The following is a 22,166-nucleotide window of genomic DNA, read 5'->3' on the forward strand; positions in this document are numbered from 1 at the left end:
TAGAGAAAGAAGGTAAGTCAATAGCTTTGAAATTTGAAGATTGGCTCTCAAACCATGACGAGGAAATTAATCGGCTTTACCTTCTGTTAGACAACAGTTCGGAATTTTCTACAGAACTAAACACTAACAATCACTCTGCAAGTACTGGCAGGGATGATATCGATGGCATATTTGATACTAATGAGTTAATTCAGAATAAAATTCAAACAATTGAGAATTGTAATGACACTGATAGGCAGGAACTTTTTGAGATTTTACAAGCACATTCCACAGTTTTTACTCACAAAACAGGAACAATCAAGGGATTTCAATACCAATTTCGTGTTCGTGAGCATACTAAATTTTGTGTTAGACCATACGTAATTCCAGCACATTATAGGGACCGTGTTAGAACAGAAATACAATCTATGCTTGACGAGGGCATTATTGAGCCTGCAGTAAGCTCATACAACTATCCGTTACATGTTGTTGAGAAGAAAAATGGATCGATCAGGCTTGTCTTAGATTCGAGACAAATCAATACTATCATTATTCCTGAAACAGACAGGCCGCAGACGATGGAAGAACTTCTTCAAAATTTTAATGGTGTGAAAGTGTTGTCTTCCCTTGATCTCAGATCCAGCTTTTATCAGATCGAACTTCATCCAGAATGTAGGAAATACACAGCTTTTCTTTGTTTCGGCGTTTGTTATCAGTTTCGGAAACTTCCTTTTGGTTTGAACATTTCTTCAGCAGCGTTCATTCGCGGGCTAAATTCCATATTACCTGAGTTCTTAAAACGTCACAACACCTTATATCTGGACGATATTCTAATAGCAGAAGCTTCATGGGAACAGCATAATCGCATCCTCAACAGTTTGTTACGTATTTTTGCAGAATCTGGAATTACAGTTAACTTGGAAAAGTCTGAATTCGGTAGGGCAAAGGTGAAGTTTTTGGGACATATTATTTCTCCTGAAGGCATTGAGCCAGATCCTGAAAAGTTAGAAGCAATCAGAGCCATTCCAGTTCCATCCACAAAAAAAACAAGTCCGCAGTTTTCTAGGTCTCGTAAATTTTTACCGTCGTTTTCTGAATATGCAAATTCTTGTTACACCAAAAGTTTGTTCTCTCACTGGAAAAAATACTGTTTGGAACTGGGACGAACAAGCACAATTGGAATTCAATTCTTTTAAAGAATCGCTACTTAACGCGCCAATACTAGCTCATCCAGATCTGTCACAAGATTTCTGCCTTAGCACAGATTCTTCTAAAGTCGGTCTTGGTGCCCATTTATTTCAAGAAGCCATTGAAAATGACATTACCGTTCAGAAAACCATTGCTTTTGCTAGCCGAGTGCTAACAAAATCTGAAAAAAATTATTCCGTTACTGAATTAGAAGCTTTAGCTATCGTTTGGGCATTTAACAAATTCCGTTTCTTTCTTTCTGGTCAGCACGTAAAAGTATACAGTGATCATCGTGCATTACAATTTCTTATGTCTTCAAAATTAAATCATGACAGGTTAAAACGTTGGGCATTGTTTCTGCAAGAATTCCGTTTCACAATAGTCTACATTCCCGGCAAGGAGAACATTGTTGCGGACGCGCTGTCACGCGCACCGACTGGGATTGAGAAAAGTAACACAGAAGGCAACCTCGAGAAAAATTTTAGTATTCTTTACATTCAGAAAGTCGCCTTTGAAAACTTCATCACCACATCTTTAAAGGAGATTGCTCATGAACAAGATAAAGATCCGATTTGGAAAGACATCAAAAGTAAATGGCATGAAAAGACACACACTCAGATTCGGCATTATTACCTGGTTAGAAACAACATACTCTTCAAACCCTGCACTGTTGATGACAAGCTATGGGTACTTTGCATTCCAGTCGATTTTGTTAATAAGCTCATTTGGTACATTCATATCAGCTACGCACATTTTGGCCCACGAAAATGTTATCATATTCTTCGAACGACTTGTTATTTTAACAATATGGAAAAGCGAATTCGAAGAGTCTTGTCTATTTGTAAACTTTGTCAAAAGGCGAAACCATCTACTATCTCACATCGTGCTCCGTTGTTTCCTATTATTCCTTCTAAATTAAAATAATTTGCTGCTGTTGATCTCTTGGGACCCCTTGTCAGAACATGGAATGGATTTTCGTAAGTTCTAGTCGCTGTTGAACTTACTTCAAAATTTGTTTCTTTCACTCCGTTATGTAAAGCCACTGGACGGTCTGTATCCAACGCCTTTGTTAAAAATTTCTTATGTGAAGTTGGCCACGTTGCTAAAGTCATTTCAGATAACGGACCGCAATTCAGATCTGCTGTTTGGTCCCGCATGCTTCGGAATCATAAAATCAAACCTGTTTTTATTTCATTGTACTCACCACATTGTAACCCGTCTGAACAGATTATGAAAGAAATCAATAAGCTTTGCAGACTTTATTGTCACAGAAAGCATCAGCATTGGGACAGATATTTACACTTATTTCAAAATGTGCTGAATGAAATGCCTCATCATTCCACTGCTTTACCACCTACTCTTGTACTAAAGAATGAAGAACCACCGAACAGAATCAGAGAGCTTGTACCTTTCCCGAATACACGTAAACTTCGACACAAAGACATAATTGATTTGGCTCTTAAAAATATAAAATCTGCAGCAGACAAAAGGAGAAAACTACACGGTAAAGCAAATGCAAAGAAATTATATATTGGTCAGAAAGTTCTCATTAAAGCTCATTCATTGTCACATAAGAAGAAACACTTGAGTCACAAATTGTTTCTAGTTTACAATGGACCTTACAGAATCCGACGTATACCACATGATAATTGCGTTGAAGTTGAAACTCTGCGTACTAGGAAGAGTAAAGGTTTACACCACATTTCACATGTAAAACCGTTTATTGAAATATAATCTGCTTTTTAACTTTGTCTTTGCCATAAAACGTTTCACTTCATGTTACTAGTATGCTTTAGAAACTGTTACCATGCAACAATGTTTGAAGTTAAATATTCAGTCAAGAACCAAGAGAACTTATTTAAACAGAAATTACAAATGCATTGTTATTGCGAACAGACGACACAGTGTTATTGTGTGTGTACATTCTTCCTTGTTAGTTGCATGATTACGTAACGACTATAAGGCTCACATACTTAGAACATATACTGGTAATGCTAATGAGATTCTAATGCAACATTTTGGTTTACTTGAAAATACGTTCTGGATTTAAGGTACTTTCTTTGAGATACCAGATGAGACAGTAGTTAGTTTATGTGACAGCTACACGATTTTATCACGACGCTACTAATGAGTGACAATTTACAATGTTGCTTTTGCGGTGTTTCTGTTTCATATCTGCACAGTTTTTCTGTATTATTCTGGAAAGTAAAACATGTTTTAGTAGTAACTTTTGTGGTATAGCTACAATGAGACAGCCTTTTCTGTAGCACAACAATATGTTACAGCACAGTAATTTCTTCATCACAACAATAAGCGTAATAACTAAGATACATATACTCAAAGCATTTCACTTTTGTTTATCATGAGGTAAGCACATTGACTTCTGCAGAACTTAGCTTTCGGAGGACAATAACTATGACACTTCCACAGAGATTATCTTACAGCAAGACGCACATTTACCGCTAAAGGACACATATTTGAGTGATTAATTTTTTACTTAAATCATTTATTTTTAAAGATATTTGAAGTACAATGATACAAAGGTTTTCCATGATACATTTCATTCCAGTGTTGTGATCTGTAATACCTGAGGGTATAATGACATTAATCCTCAGGGGGGGTACACACTTTCTTTGTGTATCATGTGTTTGGCAAGCGCAAGCAGCCCTAGCTAATATGGTATTTGCTTATACAACTTTACACATCGGTACCATATTTCTTTAACACATAATTACAAAGCTATCTGATCATTCAACTGAGAGACAAACATTTTTTTTCTACATCAGTGACAGATGTTTACGTAATTACACCGTTGGATAACTTCACACTTACGAAATTGTATTTTGTCTGTACTGTGTGAACTGTTCATATTATTTCGGAACCATTGTGATACTATGAGAGCTTTGAATGATGTATTTGGTAAGGGAGAATGATTTTAAAGTACTTTTGAGGTAGATGACACTATTGAAATGAGCAGAGAATATTTTTTATGGTTTGAAATTATTGCAGAAAGCTACGACTTTTTTGAGAATTGACTGAGGTGTTATGATGTTATTTTTACGATGACGATGTGTATTATGCTGTTGAGGTATGTTTATGATCAATAAGCCGATGTTATATGAGGAATTTGATTATGCTACATATTTATTCAGATGAAATATTGAAGAAGTGTCGACGAATAAGGTAAGGAATAATGAGTACTGGTTAGGGACTCTGGTTTGTGAAAAAGGTTGTTGGAAACCAAGAATCGTACTTTAAGAGTTATGAAATGTGTGTAAATGCGTGAATGTATCACAATGCCGGCGAAAATTTTTTGGACACTGTTATATTCATAAGATTTTGTTTCTACACATTTGCAACGCAAATTCTCGACCCGTGAAATTTTCTATATGAGACGGTCACTGTAGCGGAAACTGCTGTCGTAAATATTTCCGTAAGAAAGTTAAGTGACCACCAGCACGTAATGTGTCGTGGGCACCCAGCTGTGTCAGACGCCTAGAGAACAAGCCATTAGGGTGTGCCTTTTCAGCAGCACAGGCAGAAGAAAAAAAAAGGGGGGAGGCCATCATCCTCGCTATTGACATTCCTTTGTAGAAAGCATCGCAAATACGACACGCTCAAACTTGAAAACATATGATTATACTGTGGAGCTCTTAATTTATGATATTTACTAAAATGCCTAATGAAATGATGAGAAAAATTTTATGTCTATTGTCTTGCTAGTTGAAAGATTGTTTACTGCATTATGAAATGCCATATGGCTAGTGAATGACGTTTCATGCCTTGCTTCACGTATTTTGTTTAATATCTAGTTTCTAGCTGCACTGCAGCATTGGTTAAAATAAAATTTTATAGATGTACTAATATAAATATTTTCTGTCTACAGATCGAGTAAATAATAATTTTTTTCAAACAAATGAGGGAGCACAAAAAGACTTTTACCTTCACAGGAACTGCATACATAATTTTCAAGTACTTGGTAATTTATTTTGTAGAATAAGTTGTGGTGCACCACTTTAATTACATAGACATTAAGATGTGAATATACATTTCCCTTGTCTGCATTATTGTCTTTAGTGTAATGTTTTTTATGCTTGAGCTATGTCATGTTTAGGTATAATTTGCTACTGCTGCTGTTTGCCAGGCATAATGTTACTGAATTTGACTTTGTATTACGCTGTTAAGCCAGTTTACTACTGATTGATTATTCTTGTTTGCTCTGCAGTGCCTTATATTAGTTGTAATATTGCAATTGCTTCGCAAATCTGCATTTTTTTTCATTGCTATTTGTGTTAATTATTTTGTGCTGCTGCATTGCCTCGTCCCTTAGTTTAGCATCTGAGCTCAGTAGATTTAAGTTAGCTTAAGAGGGGGTAGCCTATAAGAGAATGAGTTGCAATGAATTTGAAGAAATGCACTGAGAAGTTATACGAACAAATTACAGGTATAGGTAGGATTTTCTTAGAAATAAATAATGAGGTAAGAAATATGTGAAATAAATACAGAAAGCATGCTTGGATAGGATTTTTTTGGTGGAAGCAAAGGTTGAAATAAGACGAAAGATCTATGGAATGAAGTTTTGGGTTGGACTGCAGTACCAAATGTTGCACTGAAAACAAACCCTGTCCTTTCCGTTTGTATTATTCCGCTATATGTTTATGTACCCTCGTTTATTTGTCTTTTTCCTGTCTTTATGTGTTTAGCTGATGAGAGCTATGTTGTAGAATTTTTCTGATAATATGTTATTTTCTTTGTAAAGATGTTTAGACATTATTTATTCTGTTTTGTTTTAATGCTCATGTGTGAAGTTGATGTTTCAATAATTATTCTGATCTTTTATGTATTTACTTATGTCATAATTCCTATAACACTGATGTATATGTCTATTTCTATTCTTTTGTAAAGCTTGTACTACAAATGTTATCTGTATTGTTATGTTTTTAATGATGTATTTTGTACCTTTGTAATTGTATTCTTATGTTATAAAATTGGCATTGACACCAGTTCATCATATTATTAACTTGTAAGCATTCATTTCACTGCACACATTTCTGTTGGTCATAGTATATGGACAATATGTGAGAAGTAGGGAGTGATAGTGTTTGCACGTCTGTTAATAATTCAGCAAGGGACTGGATAACAGCATTGCTGGTTCTAAGGACAATTCCAAAAACTTTGTGAGTGCACAAGTGGTGGTTATGGACTTGCTATATTCTCCACAAGACTCTTTGATGGTGATTGTGCACCTGCACAGTCGCAACAGATGGCTGCTGGCCGTCTCTACAAGTGGGTCCGCACCTTTGATGACCCACCAATACCATTATTTCTACAAGGACTACCGTGGGTCTGCATCTTTGATGGTCCACCAATACCATTATTTCTACAAGGACTGCAGTGGGTCTGCACCTCTGGTGGCCCACCAATACCATACTCTCTACCAGGACTACAGTGTGTCTGCTCTGTGATGACCTACCTACCAATATTCTTCAAAAGTTCGAATGACTCTGCTGTGGGTTTACTCTGTTGTGGCCCATTACCTGTCTGCATGTCGAGAGTCAGCACTGTCTTTCTGTTGGAAGGACAACACTACTTCTTCAAGACTGCATGGAAATCCACTACTTCCGTGTGCATTTTCTTTTACTGCTCAGACTTTGAGAAACACACTTTTACTGTAATGGATGATCAGGACTATCTTTATGGACTGTGAGAAAATTTTAGCTTTTGACCAACATTATATCAATAAGTGTGTGCATTTGATTTATTTGTTATTGTAATTACGATTATGAAAAATTTTAACAAATATGTATTGCCCAGTGCCCAAAACAGTTTGTAAAATTTTTTGTGGGGAACATGGGGGCTATGTAAGTAGGCTGTTTATGTTTTCTTATTGGCAACGTTACGTAGCGCTCTGTATGAAAATCACTGGCTGTGCTGTGTGCAGTCTGTGGCTAGTTGGCATTGTTGTCTGCCATTGTAGTGTTGGGCAGCGGCAGCTGGACGTGAACAGCGCGTAGCGTTGCGCAGTTGGAGGTGAGTCGCCAGCAGTGGTGGATGTGGGAAATGAGATGGCGGATTTTTGAGTACAGAATGGATGTCATGAACTGATATATATATATTATGACTATTAAGGTAAATACATTGTTTGTTCTCTATTAAAATCTTTCATTTGCTAACTATCCCTATCAGTAGTTAGTGCCTTCCGTAGTTTGAATCTGTTATGTAGCTGGCACTAGTGGCGCTCGCTGTATTGCTGTAGCTTGAGTAACGAAGACTTTTGTGAGGTAAGTGATTTGTGAAAGGTATAGGTTAATGTTAGTCAGGGCCATTATTTTGTAGGAATTTCTGAAAGTCAGATTGCGTTGCGCTAAAAATATTGTGTGTCAGTTTAAGCACAGTCTTGTATAATTTGTTCTAAGGGGACATTTCAACCTGTCCAAAAGAAGGTATCGGTTGGTAGGACACATTCTGAGGCATCAATAGTACTGGGGAGAAGTCTGGAGGGGGGGATAGGGGAGAGGGGGCAGTAAAAATCGTAGAGAAAGACCAAGAGATGAAAGATGAATACAGTAAGCAGCTTCAGAGGGATGTAGAATGCAGTTGTTACTCGGAGATGAAGAGGCTTGCTTAGGATATAGTAGCATGGAGAGCTGCATCAAACAAGAATTTGGACTGAAGACCACAACAACAAAAATAATCTTGTATGGATTTTGCTAATTCGTACTTTCAACACGAATATCATGTAATTACTTTTTGAAAAAAATTGACTGTGTTGAAGATTCTTATGTTGTATTATCAATTCGGTATGGTTTTCTCTTTAGCTACAATTGTAGTGGCTTATTTGTTGCGTCGATACTGTACGTATTGCATTCCATACAAGTTTCCTATGTTCCACATTCACTGATTTGAAGCCGGCTGCTGTGGCCGAGCGGTTCTAGGCGCTTCAGTCCAGAACCGCGCTGCTGCTACGGTCGCAGGTTCGAATCCTGCCTCTGTGATCTCCTTAGGTTAGTTGAGTTTAAATAGTTCTAAGTCTAGGGAACTGATGACCTCCGATGTTAAGTCCCATAGTGCTTAGAGCCATTTGAACCATTTTCACTTATTTGACTGGAAGTATAGCGGACAAATCTTCACGACGTCGGATTGTTATACGAGGTCTTTCTGCAAAAGGTCAGGTCTTCTACTCGTTAGTAGCCATGTTTTGTTCTACGATGAAATGTATCTTGCCGTAAATACCTGTACGTTACAAGAGAATCGTAAATAAACTGGCCTGTACTGTATACACCCCAGTATCCTTAGGAAACTAAAGAAAGACAAATGTGATATAATGTTTTACTTAGTGCCAATTTTTTCTGCAATACAAATCAATGTAAACGAAACTACTCGCGCTCATCCGATGCCGTACTCACAAACGTCGCTTACTGTCCGCTAGGAGTGCTGTTGCATTGTATATCTGGTAAAAGCAGACAGTGGCGTGACTGATTCATCACACTAGACGTGGGGTATCACATAGTAGGAGTAACTATCACTTTTCGGCAGTCGTCTTGGTTGCTCTTTTATCGTCAGCTGCAGAAGAGACTAAACCGAAGTTACTAGTTTCCTTTTAAAAAATTCATTAACATGACATTTGAATTACAGATTTCAGTGTTGACGATGAAGTTTCCTTGTCATAAAGGCAACAATAATATTCACAAATCAGTAAGATAGCGTTTGCAAATGTGATTAGGACCAGTAGCAGTTACGAATCTTTGTGATGTATGTTTCTTACTTCTATGTAAGCTAGGGAATGTTATGAAATGCCCTCACCTTGTCTGTCGGATTTATAATATGAGTTAACATGTATGAATCTCACATTTTCTCAGAATGCAAATAGTTTTTACGGTTTTCTCTCTTTCACGACAGTCATTATCGACCAGAGTCGCCCATAGACGGAATCGATAAAGCAACTGAAATTGTGTTTCTGTTATCGATTGTGCTTCACAATAGATAAAATTAAGTTGCGTTATCATTAATGCCGTAACAGCATGCCTTTCGAGTCATTTAGAAAACTTTTTGTTGTGTCTTCCTTTTTACCGATGTAGGGTCAAGAAAGAAATGTTACGAACTTTGTGACGTCTACTTTGATGTTGGTGACAGTTTTATGTTTATTATACACTGTGTGGTACAATAATGGTTCGAATTATGCAAACGCTATGGTAAACGAAATGACTGTCCTGGGGTCGTAATGGTGACACCCAAGTGGTGGAACAGTACCGTGAACTATATTCTGAAGTGTGAATTGAGTCCGGCAGGTTGTTATTTATGTTAGATGTTTGCGCTAGAATATAACTGAACTATACAAATGTACAGGCCAGTGTAATTAGTGATCTTCGAGCGGAATTACTCCGCTAGTTGTAGTTTTTTAATCTGGTATATGAACTGGCCCCCTGTCGTAAAATCGAAGTTATGGACATTGGAGCTCATGTGAACGCGTAGTCTGGAAAAAACCAACTGACATCAAGAAAAACTCATTTTCCTCCGTGTATCTCCTTTCCAGTGGAAATTTCGCATAAAATGGTCTGAATAAATTTTGTGGCACGTAAAGTTTACTACTAATTTGCGTATACTATGTATCTTCTGTCTCCCGTAAGTTCCTGCTCATAAAACCTTAAAAATGTGTTTGAGTTTCCAAAAGCATGCGTTCTGCATGCATAGGTTTGGTTTATCTTGAGTGCTTCGTTCTCATAGCAAGTATGAGAAAAAATAACCGTCAACACCGTAGCATAGCATAAAATTTGACATAACATTCGATTTTATTGACCCTATTAGACAAAGCCGCACCGATGTAATCCTACGCCCTCGTCAGAATTGCGAAGCTGCTTCCACACCCCGTCCCTCCCAAAAAGGTAGGGCTGGGGAGGGGGGGGAGGGGGGCGGGGGGGGATGACGCAAAAAAGAGCATTCACTTAGCCTATACCGCTAACATGCAAATTCAGATTAACAAGCCGACTCCTGAAGATAAGGGATAAAGGCCAGGAAAAAGAAGAAGAGGAGCAGATAATTTAGTCTGAATACCATCTTAGTTGATACCAGTCGTGACAAAACTCTACCATCTGGTGAGCAAGATGTATGAAACAGGCGAAATACCCTCAGACTTCAAGAAGAATATAATAATTCCAATCCCAAAGAAAGCAGGTGTTGACAGATGTGAGAATTACCGAACAATCAGCTTAATAAGCCACAGCTGCAAAATACTAACACGAATTCTTTACAGACGAATGGAAAAACTAGTAGAAGCCGACCTCGGGGAAGATCAGTTTGGATTCCTGAGAAATACTGGAACACGTGAGGCAATACTGACCTTACGACTTATCTTAGAAGAAAGATTAAGGAAAGGCAAACCTACGTTTCTAGCATTTGTAGACTTAGAGAAAGCTTTTGACAATGTTGACTGGAATACTCTCTTTCAAATTCTAAAGGTGGCAGGGGTAAAATACAGGGAGCGAAAGGCTATTTACAATTTGTACAGAAACCAGATGGCAGTTATAAGAGTCGAGGGACATGAAAGGGAAGCAGTGGTTGGGAAGGGAGTAAGACAGGGTTGTAGCCCCTCCCCGATGTTATTCAATCTGTATATTGAGCAAGCAGTAAAGGAAACAAAAGAAAAATTCGGAGTAGGTATTAAAATCCATGGAGAAGAAATAAAATCTTTGAGGTTCGCCGATGACATTGTAATTCTGTCAGAGACAGCAAAGGACTTGGAAGAGCAGTTGAACGGAATGGATGGTGTCTTGAAGGGAGGATATAAGATGAACATCAACAAAAGCAAAACGAGGATAATGGAATGTATTCGAATTAAGTCGGGTGATGCTGAGGGAATTAGATTAGGAAATGAGACACTTAAAGTAGTAAAGGAGTTTTGCTATTTGGGGAGCAAAATAACTGATGATGGTCGAAGTAGAGAGGATATAAAATGTGGACTGGCAATGGCAAGGAAAGCGTTTCTGAAGAAGAGAAATTTGTTAACATCGAGTATAGATTTAAGTGTCAGGAAGTCATTTCTGAAAGTATTTGTATGGAGTGTAGCCATGTATGGAAGTGAAACATGGACGATAAATAGTTTGGACAAGAAGAGAATAGAAGCTTTCGAAATGTGGTGCTACAGAAGAATGCTGAAGATTAGATGGGTAGATCGCATAACTAATGAGGAGGTACTGAATAGGATTGGGTAGAAGAGGAGTTTGTGGCACAACTTGACCAGAAGAAGGGATCGTTTGGTAGGACATGTTCTGAGGCATCAAGGGACCACCAATTTAGTATTGGAGGGCAGCGTGGAGGGTAAAAATCGTAGGGGGAGACCAAGAGATGAATACACTAAGCAGATTCAGAAGGATGTAGGTTGCAGTAGGTACTGGGCGATGAAGAAGCTTGCACAGGACAGAGTAGCATGGAGAGCTGCATCAAACCAGTCTCAGGACCGAAGACCACAACAACAACAACAACAACAACAGTCGACATACAAAGTTTTGCTAAACACAGCAGATAATTTTCGATAATATAAATTCCCGGTGTAGTGTTAACACAAAATACACTTTGAAATTGGCACCTAAATATCTAGCGTCTTGGGTGGCTGACTGCAGCGATAACTGCTCGCGATGATGCCAGCGATACATCGCTATGGGTGTGGGGTAAGACGTCACGTATAAATGGTGTTCTCTGCTATAAGTTAGGTATCACCGAAATGAAACACTGCATTAAACGACGACTATAGCGGCAGGCCTATGGCGCATAGCATGAGTTGATTGCCGAAGTGGGCAGCGAAATGAACCAACACGTTAACAGCTAGAATTCGAATGATCCCTTCCAATTTAGGACTGAGAGCACTGTATTAGCATTAAGGATATGAACTGAGCTGACTCAAAGACGATAAAGTAGACCCACATTATTTAATGATATCTGCGTAAGCAGGAAAAAAATATTTCAGAACATATTTCATTCCGTGAAGAGACCTATGGTTTAAAACGGAAATTAGTCACAGAACTTAATGCCTGAAATCCATCTATAATCCGTTAGAAATTCATATAAAATGTATTATTTCTTACGAATGTCCGTAGAAGACTTTTGATTTAAGGCACCGTGGTGATGTACCAAACTTATGGAGCGAATACAGAAAACACGAAAAATTCGAGTGCCCGATTCTGTCTTTAGCCTTTGACCAATGATATTATACCTACGTCAAAGTTGCTACATATAGGCGATATCTGAAAGCAACGAGGCTTATTCGTCAACAAACGAATGTATCACAGACAAAAGATAACATACGTACATACGATTCAAAAAGAATACCACAACTTTAGGAATTTAAAACTCTGCAACGACAAAAGGCAGAGCTAAGCACTATCTGTCGGCGAATTAAGGGAACTATAAAGTTTCATTTAGTTGTACATTTGTTCGCTTGAGGCGCTGTTGACTAGGCGTCAGCGTCAGTTGGTGCTAAGATGACGACCACTCAACAGAAAGCTTTTTGTGTTATTGAGTACGACAGAAGTGAATCGACGAGAATCCGCGGGAAACAACTCAGTATGAACGTGACTAGGCTAAGGTGAACGTTTTCTGTGCCATTTCAGCCAATAAAGTTTTTGGTCCCTTTTTCTTCGAAGGTGCTACTGTAACTGGACTACAGTATCTGGAGATGTTAGAGAATTGGGCACTTATGCAGTTTAGCAGGTACGGAAAAAATTTTTCATTTTTTTTCAAAATTTGATCGATTATAGTCAAATTTGATACGCTGATTACGAATACGATATTTATTTTCGCCCCAGTCAATTATTTACATCAAAAAAATTGTTTTAAATTTTTTAAAATTTTTTTTATTTTTCAATATTTTGTCGATATAGTGAATTCTGATGCGCTGATTTCGAATATAACATCCATTTTCATTTTCCCTTGACCGTCGGCGATATCTTCTGCCCGATAAGCGCGGCGCTGCCGATGACGCAACATTGCGTAATACACTAACTAATCAGTATTTTCAAATCATAGGCGGCCGCTGCCGCGGCCGCATTCCAAAAAAAAAACTCCCAACCTAACCTCAAGTGGGCTACGCTACAGATCACTTTATTTATGAAAATACAAAGTACAATCACCAACAAACTTTACATATTCACCCACAAAGCTCTCCAAGCCAGATACATTTGGAATGAAAAATTTTTTCCGTACCTGCTAAACTGCATAAATTGATCTGTAGCGTAGCCCACTTGAGGTTAGGTTGGGAGTTTTTTTTTTGGAATGCGGCCGCGGCAGCGGCCGCCTATGATTTGAAAATACTGATTAGTTAGTGTATTACGCAATGTTGCGTCATCGGCAGCGCCGCGCTTATCGGGCAGAAGATATCGCCGACAGTCAAGGGAAAATGAAAATGGATGTTATATTCGAAATCAGCGCATCAGAATTCACTATATCGACAAAATATTGAAAAATAAAAAAAAATTTTAAAAATCGTAATCAGCGTATCAAATTTGACTATAATCGATCAAATTTTGAAAAAAAATGAAAAATTTTTTCCGTACCTGCTAAACTGCATAAGTGCCGAGAATTGGCTATTCCCTCAGCTCGAACAAGAAGCACAACAATTCATATTTCAGCAGGATGGAGCGCCACCACATTGGTACCTGAACGTCAACTACCCGAGGCGATGGATCGACCGCCAGGCAGCCCGTGACAGAGCACTTCATCACTGGCCTCCAAGAAGCCCTGATCTTACCCCCAGCGATTTTTTCTTATGGGGGTATGTTAAGGATATGGTGTTTCGGTCATCTCTCCCAGCCACCATTGATGATTTGAAACGAGAAATAACAGGAGCTATCCAAACTGTTACGCCTGATATGCTACAGAGAGTGTGGAACGAGTTGGAGTATCGGGTTGATATTGCTCGAGTGTCTGGAGGGGGCCATATTGAACATCTCTGAACTTGATTTTGAGTGAAAAAAACTTTTTTAAATACTCTTTGTAATGATGTATAACAGAAGGTTATATTATGTTTCTTTCATTAAATACACATTTTTAAAGTTGTGGTATTCTTTTTGAATCACCCTGTATTATCGCAGTTCACGCAAGTAATTAAATACCCACGAGCTACATAGCAAAGTAATTGAGGTAAAGATAGAGAAAGTAACAACAGAAAAAAACGAAACATAGATGAGTGAAATAAATTATTATCTTAGTTTAAGGAAGTAAGTGTAAGAACCGCAGGCGATCTTCAAAGTGCACTACAATATCAGGCATTGTGAACTCGTAATGTTATGCAATAGCGAAATTCTATTCGTATTTAATCTAAGGGACTACCGCGGGAAAGTGATGGTTTTGGACAGGGGCAAACTAAAATCTTACACGCAAAATGCAATAAATGGTAACGACATACGCAGGAAATGAAGAGAAAGCAACACAGAGATCCTAAAAGAAAACACACAACACTAATAACGAACATTCACGAGAAAATAAAATCTTGTAATCGGTAACTAGAATTGAGCTATACAGGTCAATTCTAGTTGTCGATACCACAGTTAATTATTTTCAGCGTTTTTGCAGTAGTGTGTGCAGATCTTTGTTCCAGGATTTCTAGTTTTGTTTTTTCTTCCTGAACTACTGCGACACATAAGAAGTCTTGGAATCGGTAACTACAATCGACCTGCATGAGTTTGTTATTTAGGGAGCTTCTGCAGCAGTAGAGGAAGCGATCCATACAGTTAAATCCATATTGAATGAACATCCCACACCTGATGAAAAGGAAACAATAATGAAACGTTTAATCGACAGTTAAGAGCCATACCACAAATGAAAATTCGAAAAGAATGAACAGTAGGTGTGTGCAGTGATTTGTTGAAGAATATAGGGTATAGTTTTGCATTGAAAATTACCATACGTTTTCAGCGTTTTTGCGGTTGATGTATGCAATTCTTTTCTATACGATTTGTGTTTGTGTCGTTTTCTGTACTGTTAATTATAATTAACAAACCTAGCAATCCATAACTAGAATTGGCGTATATAGGTCAGTTCTAGTTCCATGCTTCCTTATTTTTCACGTTTTGGCAGTAGGTGTGTGCAGAGGACTGGTACAGAACTTCTGTTTTTGTTGTTACATTTTGTACTACGCAATAGGTATGTGCTGTGCATTCTTTTGAGAATTGTCATCGAGGTATCAATTAACTGTCGATTCCACGATCCGTTACTTTTCGTGATTTTTACTGACTGTGAATTATTTTGTTATGGATTTAACTTCTCTATGCTACTGCAGAAACCGAAAATAACAAACGTTGAAATCGATAACAACACATGACCTATATAGCTCAATTAGAGAGAAAAGAACCAACAAAAGAAATCCTAAAAGTAATAAGAACACACGTAATGCAAAATCACAAAAAGAAAACACGAAGAGTAGGCTGGAGAACTGTAACTGACCTGTATAACTGTCCTCTTAGACTCCTTTCTAACTTCACCATCGCAAACCGTACCATATTCGGAAAAAGAGTAGCCAAATATTTGTCTAACCTCACCCTCGTAAATCGTGCTACATTCGGAAAAGAAACAACCAAATATTTGTGAGAGCCTAGATTACAAATATGACTGCAGATCTTTCTCTCGCAGCAAGATAAGCTATGCTCTTTGGTTCCTGACCAACTTTATCTTTGGAAATCATGCCACATTCGGAAATAAACAGCCAAATATTTCTGAGAACCACGATTATAAGTACGACCGCGAATCGCTCCAGACTCAGCAATTTAAGCTGTCTTTTCAGATCCCTGCCTAATCACCCTCTAGGAAATCGCGACATATTTGTGATAGCAGCATAATTTACGTCAGTTACTAAGAGAACCATAGATAACATTTAATAACAAGCCATTTACATGATTCGCATCGTAAACACATGACGTTACACAGGTCGTCACCGGTAAAAGCCGATGGGTGGAATCGGCCACCAGAATTGGCCCGGACTGGCAGATATCAGATGTTAGTTGCTGGCTTACCAGAGACGGCGAAGTTCACGGTTTCCTGAGTTGTTGTAGAACGGGGCAGGAACATTCGTGTTGCTCGCCATTCGACTCGTCTCAAACCGTTTCTAGGCAACGTCACACGGCGTTGAAGAGACGCTTGTATTGTTGGAAACTGCGTCACATCGCGGTTTGTGTTCTGTAAGAGGGTATGCGTACGGCTATCACCGTAGAATTAAAGAAACTAACCACCAGTAATAACAGGAGCGTAAATGGGCATGCCGTCCGAGGCAGTGCTGGCGAGTATAAGATGCCCTCGACACCCAAAGGAAAGAAATAAGGAAACATGAAAATATCGAGGAAAAAATTGATAAAAATTGTAAAATCGATCAGTCGAGTCATATATTTCGGTCTGTGAAAGTAATCAGAGCTATTCATTTATTTTTATTTTATTTTACACGCTTAGTTCCGAAAGACCAAACCGAGGAGCGAAGTTCCACGGTCATCGAGCGAATCAGTACATGTAATTAACATCAGAAACGTTAATAACAGATAAAATTAAATTTACACAAATCGTATGGAAGTGACAAGCTACTGAGTAAAAACTGGTATAATCAACAATATAACACATGAAATTACTTAATTTTTATCCAGGAACTTTCCAGCAGTGTAGAAGGGGTGAGCCACGAAGAAATTCTTCAGCTTTAACCTGAAAGTGCCTGGTTCAGGGTTAAGATCTTTTAATTATTGTGGTAGCTTATTGAAAATGGATGCAGCAGACTAATTCACGACTTTCTGCTCAAGCGTCAAGCAGGCGCGATTCAAATGCAGACTGAATTTCTGTGTAGTATTAAGTGCGTGAAACCTCTAATTTTCAGAAATAAGCTCATACTGTTACTAACAAACGACACTAAAGTGAATATGTTTTCAGAGACCGATGTCAGAATTCCCGGACTTCTGTGCGGGGGTCGACAAGAGGCTCGTGAACTTACATCACATTTTGCTTGAACAGGCCTTTTCTGAGCCAAAAGAGAAGAGATACCCTGAGTATAATATCGTATGTCATATGCGAATAAAAATAAGCAAACTAGATTAATTTCCATGTTGGACTCTCACTTATTTCTGGTAACTACAGCAGCGTTAAGTTTCTGAACTAGACCCAGAATATATGCTTTCCATGACAGCATGCCATCTACCTGAACCCTACGAATTTGAATTGTTCACATTCACTAGACACAAGGCCGTTCCGTGTCAGTTTTAGTTGAATTCTGTGTTAGAAACTACGAAAACTGAATCTTATTGTGATTTAATATCAGTCCCCTCCTCACCACAACTTAAATGTGTCCCAGCCGGACTCCAGGTCTCAGCTGTTCTCATTACAATGGAGAGTGACCTATTTCAGTCTGTTCTTGAAGTATGAGAGATGAGATGAACTAGTTGTGAGCTGTTCCTCTTATTCCAATAATATTTTGTGATCAACACAATCAAACGCCTGAGTTAAACCATAGAAGATGCCTAGTGTCTGGAACTTTTTGTTTAATCAGTCCAGAGACTGAAAAGAGAGCACATCATTTTCAGTTGCTAAATCACTTCTAAAACCAAACTGTATGTCGACAGCAAATTATGTCAACAGAAATCATCAGATAACCATATACATACAAACAGCCTTTTAAGTGCCTGGCAGAGGATTCATTGAACCACCTTCACAATTCTCTATTATTCCAGTCTCCTATAGCGCGCGGAAAGAACGAACACCAATATCTTTCCGTACGAGCTCTGATTTCCCTTGTTTTATCATTGTGATCGTTTTTCCCTATGTTGATCGGTGTCAGCAAAATGTTTTCGCATTCGGAGGAGAAAGCTGGTGATTGGAATGTCGTGAGAAGATTCCACCGCAACGAAAAACGCCTTTGTTTTAATGATGTCTATTATTCCAGTCTCCTATAGCGCGTGGAAAGAACGAACACCAATATATTTCCGTACGATCTCTGATTTCCCTTGTTTTATCATGGTGATTAGCGGTGTTATTTATAATCGTGGTTCTCAGAAATATTTGGCTGTTTTTTTCCGAATATGCCATGATTAACAAAGATAAAGTTCGTCAGCAACCTAAGAACACAGCTTATAACTTTAACCAGCACCGATGGCATACAAACAGGTCTAAAATTGTCTACAATATCCCTTTTACTACTGAGTAGTTTATTCGGTCAGAAAACTGACCATTCCCAAACGGAACATTATAAATGGCTAAATACTGGACTAGCATATGCAGCACAGCACTTTATCATTCTGCTAGATACTCCGTCATATCCATGAGACCTCGAAGCCTTTAGTAATTTAATTATTGACTCAGTTTTCCACTTGTCAGTATCACGAAGGTATATTTCTTATAGCAGTCCTGACAATCCATTTTCTAAGAGAGTTATTTTATTCCTTGTAGAAAAAAAATTATTTACTTTGCCTACTATACAGGGTTATTACAAATGATTGAAGCAATTTCACAGCTCTGCTATAACTTTATTATTTGAGATATTTTCACAATGCTTTGCACACACATACAAAAACTCAAAAAGTTTTTTAGGCATTCACAAATGTTCGATATGTGTCCCTTTAATGATTCGGCAGACATCAAGCCAATAATCAAGTTCCTCCCACACTCGGCCCAGCATGTTCCCATCAATGAGTTCGAAAGCATCGTTGATGCGAGCTCGCAGTTGTGGCACGTTTCTTGGTAGAGGAGGTTTAAACACTGAATCTTTCACATAACCCCACAGAAAGAAATCGCATTGGGTTAAGTCGGGAGAGCGTGGAGGCCATGACATGAATTGCTGATCATGATCTCCACCACGACCGATCCATCGGTTTTCCAATCTCCTGTTTAAGAAATGGCGAACATCATGATGGAAGTGCGGTAGAGCACCATCTCGTTGAAAGATGAAGTCGGCTCTGTCGGTCTCCAGTTGTGGCATGAGCCAATTTTCCAGCATGTCCAGATACACGTGTCCTGTAACGTTTTTTTCGCAGAAGAAAAAGGGGCCGCAAACATTAAACCGTGAGATTGCACAAAAGACGTTAACTTTTGGTGAATTGCGAATTTGCTGCACGAATGCGTGAGGATTCTCTACCGCCCAGATTCGCACATTGTGTCTGTTCACTTCACCATTAAGAAAAAATGTTGCTTCATCACTGAAAACAAGTTTCGCACTGAACGCATCCTCTTCCATGAGCTGTTGCAACCGCGCCGAAAATTCAAAGCGTTTGACTTTGTCATCGGGTGTCAGGGCTTGCAGCAATTGTAAACGGTAAGGCTTCTGCTTTAGCCTTTTCCGTAAGATTTTCCAAACCGTCGGCTGTGTTACGTTTAGCTCCCTGCTTGCTTTATTCGTCGACTTCCGCGGGCTACGCGTGAAACTTGCCCGCACGCGTTCAACCGTTTCTTCGCTCACTGCAGGCCGACCCGTTGACTTCCCCTTACAGAGGCATCCAGAAGCTTTAAACTGCGCATACCATCGCCGAATGGAGTTAGCAGTTGGTGGATCTTTGTTGAACTTCGTCCTGAAGTGTCGTTGCACTGTTATGACTGACTGATGTGAGTGCGTTTCAAGCACGACATACGCTTCCTCGGCTCCTGTCGCCATTTTGTCTCACTGCGCTCTCGAGCGCTCTGGCGGCAGAAACGTGAAGTGCGGCTTCAGCCGAACAAAACTTTATGAGTTTTTCTACGTATCTGTAGTGTGTCGTGACCATATGTCAATGAATGGAGCTACAGTGAATTTATGAAATCGCTCCAATCATTTGTAATAGCCCTGTAGTCAGAAAGTGATCGTTAAATACTGTACAAATATGTGGCTTGTGAGTAACAGAAACATTTTTACCACGTACTGACTTTGCATCCTCGAACTAGTGCTGCTGACAAGACACTTCCTTCACTGCTGATTATATAGTTTTCATTTTATCCTGGGAATTAGCTGCCACATGATTTTTGTCTTTTTAATAACGTTATAAGCACCTTACACTACTGTTTGTAATGGGCTACTTCAACTCGATTGTGACTTTTTATTATGCTATATATACTGACAGAAAAAAATCCCAACACCAAAAAATAATTAATGTAAAGTAATGAAATTTCGGGAATGCATTTGTCTACGTAACGTATTTAAGTGGTTAACATTGCAGAATCACAAGGTTAATGTAACCGCGAGGTAAGCCATTGAAATTGTGAAACGCTGGTACATTAATAACCGACCTAACCGCCAGAACGATAAATGCAAACATCCAAATGTGCATGCACTGTATTGTACAGATGCCGGAAGTCAGTTTGTGGGATAGAGTTCCATGCCTGTTGCACTTGGTCGGTCATTGCTTGACACCCCTGAAGTCGGAGACGGCGGTTGTTTGGGGTCAGTGGAATGCACGCTGCAGGGCGTCTGGTTCTGGGCTGTCTCTGTAGTAACTGATTTGTAACAGTTTGTTGTGTCACTCTGGTGCGAACTCGTGCTCAGATTGCTGCTGCAGATACATTACGATGCGGCAGAGACGAACACGACGGTCTTCCCTTTCGGTAGTGTCTATTACACGACTTCGTTCAAACTCAGTGAGGCGTTGATAATGGCGACATTTTTGCCTTAAAAGCATTCTTGCCAACTCCAGTTCGCCACAACCAGTCTCAGTGGTAGCCAGAGAGCTCACAGCTGTTATTTCGTGTATAAAGCAAACCTGATTTGCTTCCTGGTCATGAAGCTACTAGCGCCAGTCTTACGCGACAGGCGCGCCATTTAAATGGACATTATCTTTCAGATGTAGGAACACATCTACCAACATTCGTTTATATCGCATAACGTATCGTTCTATGATATAATTCTGCATGTACACTCAGCGGTCTATTTTTTATACTACCTGAGAAGTGTGTTCCGAAAACAGTTGGTAGTAAAGATGCAAAATGCCACGCAGGATGCGAAAGTTTTTCACGGACCTCAATGTTTATGACGTCATATCTCACGAACTACGTGTCGTACAATAACTAAATTTTTAGTCGCAATCAGTGGTACATGTGAATACTGGCTGCAAAATTTATCGTGCATGTAGTTAGTAGTGAAGAAGTAAGAAATTTAAACGTTATACCTGATGGGCAGTTTTACTGCATTAAAAGCCAAAATATAGTACCTGATAAACTTTTTTTCCTTTCGTCATTTTGTGGGGTTGCTCAGTCAGAAAAAGTTTCATAGAGATTTGAAATTATCTGTTAAGTTTGTTGCAAGTCACTAAGTGCTGTCATTCTCAAATACTGGATGAATAAAGTGCGAATTCGCGTTTCATGAGCTACATTACTCTTTCACCCCACCCCCGCCTGTTTCATGCGTAGGTAGTTCTTACGACCACACTGATTCTCTTTAGACACTAACAAGGGAAGGCCACGACGTTGGGAACGCGGATTTACTGCAGACTTCGCACACTCGTAGTACTTCATTAGGACAACAAAATGTGTAACCAGTAGAGCGTACTTCTCAAGCATTATTGAGAAAATCGCAAGATAATTTCGGTTCATGAAGTAAAGCCACCACGGCTTCATTAACCCTTTCGCTGCTACAGAGACGTGCTCCCCGCATTCCGCGGAGTGCGCGATTGTGTCACTGCACTGCTCGCCTGTGCAGACACATCGTGTTCCGACTGCTTTGACAGTCTTATCATTCGATTCCACAAAAACTATTTGGCACAAAAATTAGATTTTTACACACATCTTCTTGACTGATACCTTCCCCTCATAAATGACTTAATTTTGTTTCGATGTTCAACGCAGTTATTATGCAGCATTAACTATAGTAATCCATTACACGAAATTTTGAAGAGTTTGCAGAGGTAAAAAGTTCATAGAGCATACTTTCCGTATGGTCGATTTTAGTTGTCACAATGTTGAGAATGAAATGTGGACAAGATACCTAAATTTCATATAAAATTTACTCTATAACAATATCTCATTTAAGTACCACATGGATGTGGACGTAACTAACCTAAGGACATCACACACATCCATGCCCG

The sequence above is a fragment of the Schistocerca cancellata genome, chromosome 5 (assembly GCF_023864275.1).
Source record: "Schistocerca cancellata isolate TAMUIC-IGC-003103 chromosome 5, iqSchCanc2.1, whole genome shotgun sequence".
NCBI lineage: Eukaryota > Metazoa > Arthropoda > Insecta > Orthoptera > Acrididae > Schistocerca > Schistocerca cancellata.